The sequence below is a fragment of the Odontomachus brunneus genome, unplaced genomic scaffold (assembly GCF_010583005.1).
Source record: "Odontomachus brunneus isolate Ranch 3 - 2012 unplaced genomic scaffold, Obru_v1 Obru_scaffold_007, whole genome shotgun sequence".
NCBI classification, from domain to species: domain Eukaryota; kingdom Metazoa; phylum Arthropoda; class Insecta; order Hymenoptera; family Formicidae; genus Odontomachus; species Odontomachus brunneus.
The window spans coordinates 1,286,562-1,293,534 of record NW_022639457.1 but is presented as its reverse complement, the minus strand read 5'-3'; positions in this window follow the sequence as shown (position 1 = coordinate 1,293,534).

Genomic DNA, 6,973 nt, shown 5'->3' with positions numbered 1-6,973 from the left:
CTCTCTCTCTCTCTCTCTCTCTCTCTCTCTCTCTCTCTCTCTCCCCCTCCTTCTTCCCCTCTTCATGTTACAATAATGTAGTGTCATAGTAAGAAACGCGTTACTATCGCGGTTCGTTCAATCTTCCATACGCTTCCTGACAGCTCTCGCTGTATTTCTTATTAACCCACCACGTACAATATCGGTTCTGTGAGACCCGAATCGAATATTCAACCGTTCATCAATTTTCCTAAGAAACCGGGAGAAAACTTCAGAAGAATTTCAAAAAACAGCGCAAATCTATTTTGCAAAGTTTGATTTTATTGCGCTACGATCTTACAGGCTTTCCTATATCTCCGAGGCTTTCCTATATCTTTGGAAAAATGTGTCCAGAAATATCGATTTCTAACAAAGTTGTGGTAATTTTGAAGTTGCTCGGATTTTTTACAGATTCAGATTGCATTACATAAAAAATATGACTGCATTCTTTGTACATTTTTTTTAATTTTATATTTAACGTATGGAAATTAAAATGCATTTCCATATGAGGGAATGTTTCAATCGATTATAGTGAATATGTTCCTGCGACAATGCAGTATATTTGGTTGGAAATCGGTTTGCACACTTTTTATCGAATCAAGATCCAATTTCAACTTGTCAGAATTGAAAGCCACTGCTCACGTGTATGCACAGTAATCGATTATGACAGAAGCCAAAGTGACGGCACAGTGTGACGTTTATGAAATATCGAAGAAAGAATTTATTTTAAATGAAGACAATTTTAAATGAAGACATTATCTTGAAGAGTTGTTTTCGTGTATTTATAGTCGATTATTTACCCACTTTTCGATTTGGAATGAAAATATTGGTTCGACGATTCAGAGTGGAGAATTCGTTCTGTATGAATGGAAAATCACATGCAAAATTCAAGTGATTTGGTGAACAACTCCATTTTCCGAGAGAAATTTTACCCCAAAAAATTTAGAAGATTCGCAGAGGGTAATATTCAGCATAATTTCGACATCCCTGGCCGAATTGGAACTATATCAGCGTTGTAAAAAACATTTTGTATTTGTGTTGAAACCGATCCGTGTAAAAACTTTTGTGTTAAATTTTTAATGCACTAGTGTGTTGATTTAACATATTGTCGTTGTATTATCTTGACTATTCTTCCTTGACAGTTTATATTCACTATTTCTAAGTTGTTGAGACAACACAATAGTATCCAAGTGTCACATTTTGTTAATTTTCGACATATGGATTGTGTTATTTATCTTGCGTTAGGTTAACACAGAATTTGAAATGAACAAACGGGGATATGTGAAATGTGTTAAATTTGACGCCAAATTTTTTGCAGTGTGTATTGTTCGTTATCCGGTATAGAATCACGCGAGCAACACACGCGCGCACAAAGATACGCTCTATACGGGGATCGTTCCCTCCCGGGAAACTCGACATATGCGCGTCGATGGCGTATTGTTCGGCGAAAGAGCCGAAACGAAGGCGAAGAAGGCGCTGCTGAATGGGCGAGAGCTCATCTTCCGAGCGGCTTAGCGTTAACCGATCGACAAAAATCTCGTTGGCGCACGGAGCGAGACCGGGGGATTTCTCGCCGGTCTCTCGGCCGAACCGGGATCTAAATGGGATCGATCTACCACATAATACCGCGTGATAATGTACGGCGAGTGCCCAGGTATTAATGATGCGCCAGAGTGAGTTACGAGGGCGACCGTACAAGTGCTTCATAATGCAGACGCCTAACACGTGTCGGCGATCGAGGGAAAATTACGGATGCCGGGGAATTGTCTTGACTGCCGACCGTGGTAATAGTATCGGCTGTTCCGTGCCTGTAACGATTCTTCTTTCATTTGCTCGGATGTGAAATCTACGTGATACGACTCGCTATGTTATTGCGTTAACTGTAACTGCAGACTCATTTACGTTCATTTACATTGATGTGTCAGCTAAAGGTGGCTCAATGCGAGATCAAAAAGCAGGACATTTGACTTTGTTCTAATATGTTTATTATTTTTACTTATGTGACAGAGGAATGAGATATACGATCGCGTGGATCAGCGAGATCAGCGGTATTTGACTCTTACTTGTCTGAGATTTCCTTATTGTCGTTTATTATTTGTGATTCTATATCGTTAAAGCCGTGCACTTCCTTCTTTTGAGACCTACGTGATTTTGACAAATTCAGGACTTACGCGATTGGCTCGGAATGATATAATTGTGCGCTAGAGAGAGGATACATTGAATATCCTACGAACGATGTATTCCTCCGGGTCAAACTGATTTCTTGCGATTTTAATATATTATGATATACGTACGAGGGTGAGGAATTTTTAACGCGTCGCGTATGTTCGCGCAGGGACCGTTCCCTGCTCGCGAGGGAACTATGTTTGAAATAAATAAATCTCTTCTGTGCACATCTGTCTGTTAACATCCTTCGTAATGCATAGTACACTGGGTGTCTGACGATTCGTTATGCAGCCGCGACAGGTGCAGGTAGAAGTCATCAAACTGAATACAAAATTCCTCTATCACCTCGCAAAAAACCATGTAAAATTTTTGAGTTATCAATTAGAGAAGATTGGTGAATGTGATCGCACAGGCTATACAGTGGATGAACTGTGACAGCAACACCTGCGGTCGTATATACGTGTGTGTATGTTTGTAGATGTGTGTGTGTTTGTAGATCAGATCAAACTGAACAAACAAGTCTTGTATCATTTTGCAAATGACCACGTGGACATTTAGTTATCAATTAAAGAGGATCGTGCGCGACGATTCACTGATCGTCTTTTTTAATTAATAATTGAAAGTTCTGCGTGGTTGTTTGCGAAGTGATAGAGGAATTTTGTGTTCAGTTTCATAAGTTCTACACGCCGTGACTGCGTAGCGGATTGTCGGACACCCTGTATAAGCATTCAATTATCTTTCTGCGACGACACGCTATCGCAAAAATTCTCGACAAAGGAGGATCGAAAAGTCGCGAGCGTTTTAATTAATCAAATGAATTACTATTTTTTAAGGGATTAACATCCACCTGTCCTGTGCGACGCAATCTCGCGCTCGGTTTAAACGAACGTAACGTGATGCAAATTCGCGGCTATATCATGTCCCGAATCATAAACATTTACTGAAAATGAAACGAAATCGTCCATCGACCGTGATACAGCGCGCGCAGCGAACGAGAGGGAAAAAGGGAGAGGGAAAGTCGGCGCGGTTTAACCTCCGCCCTTTAAACTTTGTAAATAATTCAGCGTCGTCTGCACAACGGGCCGTCGCGTCGATTCCACGACGACGACGACGACGGAGATGTGTAAAGGAGAACGGGAAAAAAAGGAAAACGTAAATAAGGCGGGAGAAAAACGTCGTGCGAAATACGATAAGAGGGCCACCCCGGCGCTTGGTCTCCAGCCAATTCTACGGAGGCTGTGCAGCGATCACGTGCAGACGTTATTGCGAGCGGATCGTGAGATTTCCTATTTCCATGCATTTCGAAGCGCGCGATTCTAGCCTAACGCCCGGAGACACACACATACACACACACGCGCGCGCGCGTGCGCACACACGCGCGCAAACACACCCCGGACATTCCCGCGTAGAGATTATTACGACCAGATTATCGACGAAATGCGAGCCCCACCTGTAATGTCGTCCCAACAAACTGTGAATAATTTGTTTTCCCCTCCTTCTCAGCGCGATCGGGACGGGATCGGAAGTCTCTCGGGGCGCGCTCGAGGAATCTGTCGAATAATTCAGGAGAAGTATTAGAGTCGCTTCGATAAAATCTATAAATATACGCGCATCTTCTTCCACGAGCGGAAAAAGGAAAGAACAAGGGACTTTGCAAAGATTACAGTTCAACGATGAATATTATCAAGCTGCACGGAGGGAAAATATTAGAGGTTTCTTTTCATATAAATTCTTTTTAATGTTACTATATTTTTTGCAGTGCACAGGAACAAACTGTCAGTAAGGTGTATCTCGCTAAGGAGCATGTAATTTCGCTGGAAACACAGCAATTTTTTAATGGTGCGTTTCAGTTTCTAAAATATAAATAGCATATATATGAAATGAAATGATAACCAATTAAGGTAAAAGTATCTCTTCCAAGACACGATCCTAGACACTCGTATTGGTCTTTTTTTTTTTTAATACGAATATTTAAACTTCCGATATAAAATATATGTATATAATCGATTACTTCTGCTATTTTCTAATAAGTTACAGAATTAAGCAAACAAGATTTTTAAACATGTCAAAGGTAGCTTTAAAATTCCTGCTCTTGCTTGATTCTAAAATATGTTAAAGAATAGTAACAATAATCGATTTTGCCAACTTATCTCGGTAATCAACTTTGTCTCGATCTCCCTTACATGTATTACTTTTATATTGAAAATTTAGGTGCTCGTACACGGAGAGAATATTGTAGTAAAAATTACAATACAATTTTAGTAGTCCGGAAATTGATACTGTTACGATAATAAAGCATAGTAAAAATGACTATAAACATCATAATTTTTATGGTAATTTTTAATATGTTTATGATCTTTTTACTATGTCTTATTATAATTTTCATCATAAGTCTTGCGAAAGTACTAAAATCGTCTTGTAATTTTTACTACAATACTCTCTCGTATACATAGAAACCGAAACAATAAAAATGTCCAGGATTAGATTTGTGTCTGGGCATTTTAGTATTGTTGCAAAATTTTTCAGTTACAAAATATTATAATAATTATTACCATAAAATTCCCTCTGGGTGAAAGCGCGTATTCAGTTGGAATATTAATCGTGTAAAATGGCATAAATGGCTCGTCGAGGAATTGTTCAATGACGTGTGTCCAATGAGAAAATTAACGGGAAAAATTTACGACATACACATACACATACGACACATTTACGACATAAAGCACATACACGCGTGGGAACCAATTCTCTACCCTCTCGCTTCCAACTTAATATCCCCGCACACATAAGTATATACGAGGAGGAACAAGAGCAGAATAACACTCTCGTTGGATTGTGGTACTCCGAAAATAATTTCCAGAGATATGAAAAAAGTTTCTGTCAGGAATGCTCCGCAAGATTAAGCCTTATGCCGCTGCGGCACATACGCGCAAAGCGCAACAGAAAAATTAATATCCCGTAGCACGCGTTACATCGTTACACAGAGTACCTCAACGCCATGACAGAGAAAACGGAGAGAGGGAAAAGGGAAAGACACTGCGATAATTTCAGACGAAATTATCGCAATGGAATAATGATAAACAGTAAAATAAGAAAGAAAGAGAGGAAGCGGACGATACGACGCAGCGAACAGCGCTAATGATGATACTCACAACATCGCTCGGGTAATGAATCACCGAAGTGGGCAAATTGCAAAATAACGAGCACGTCGTAATGTATCCGATAATCGATTCGGATACTAGATGCGCGCGAAGTTCATGGCAGCGACCCGGTGCATAATTTTCGGACTTTCTCGACGGCAATAAACGTCAAGCGCGTTCAGTTGAACGGTGCATTAATACGCAAAATAATTGCGGAACCCATTCGTTTTTGCAACATACCCGAGGGAAAAAACTAATCTCTCTCTCTCTCTCTCTCTCTCTCTCTCTCTCTCTCTCTCTCTTGTTTTCCTAGTTGTTACATCTCCACGCGTTTCGGAACATGATCCGGTAATTACGCTTGTCGCCGGGCGTTCGTGATTACCGTAGTTAATGATTTACCGTCGTTATTGGTTTACTGTAGATCGTCGGCACGGTTTTTTCGCCGCTTTTTCCCTGCAAAAGGGAAAATGCTGGGGCAGTAGTAACTGCCTCTGAGGCGCTTTTTTACACGCGACAAGAGAATCTGTTAAATAAAGCCGTCGATATGCATATTGTGTTTAATTTCGCGATGTTATATCATATTATTGAGTTTAATTGAACGTTTTTCAACATCTGTACAAAGTGATTCTAATAAGATAGATTTATCTATTTCTCTTTTTCTACATATATAGGAATGGGAGACTGGAGTAAGATGGCACGCATTTTTTTAAATTAGGTTCCAACTCTCAGACAGCTAATTCTTGTGATTATGAAACATGATAGAGACAGCCTTTCTGTATTTTTTGATTCCAGTACACAGAGAGAACAATTTGATTGAATCAAATGAACATTTCTTTGGAATACTCCAAATTTTTGATTGATCGAACAAAATTTTATTTGACGCAACAAAAATATTTATTTGCATCTTACTTCCAAAGAAATACTTTTGTTGTGCAAATGAAAAAATTTATTTGGACTATTCCAAAGAAACATATTTTGGTTCAACAAATCGTTCTCTTTGTGTAGCGTGATCCTGTAAACTGTATATATTTTGTTTTGTAGTAATTAAGATATGAACATACTACAATGTGACTATCTTGTCTCGAGTCAAGTTAGCCAGCATAACTCACAAGGGAATACTGCGAACTCCACCTCTTTGATTTTGATACACTTTTATGAGTATGTAGAGTAAATCTATACGTAAATAACATTATATTCCACTTGTACTCTATCGTTATTTTAGGGGACTGGATGGTTAGATTGCCTGAAAATTGTGCTTGTTCTTTCACAATTTTTTACGATAAACTGAATGAATATGCGAAAGTGTTATTTTGACGTGTATTTATACAACATATACAGAGAAGAAAAATATAATTTTGATGTTCAAATACTCAATATATGTGTATGGTACATGCAGTTAAAATATATTTTGTTTTTCTTTTCAAGGTCGTCATTTTGCAGTAAAATCTTGACTCTTGGTAGTTTAATATAGCTGAATTTTAGATAGAAAATTTCCGTAAACTTGTCGTTATTGTGTAAATTACTGACAAACTCGTGAAAATATTTAATTTTAAAATATTAATTTTTTTACTATAAAAGGACTGAAAATGTAATAATATTCCATTAAGATATTTGCAATTTTGTTAACTTTTACTCAATTTCTATTATAGTGA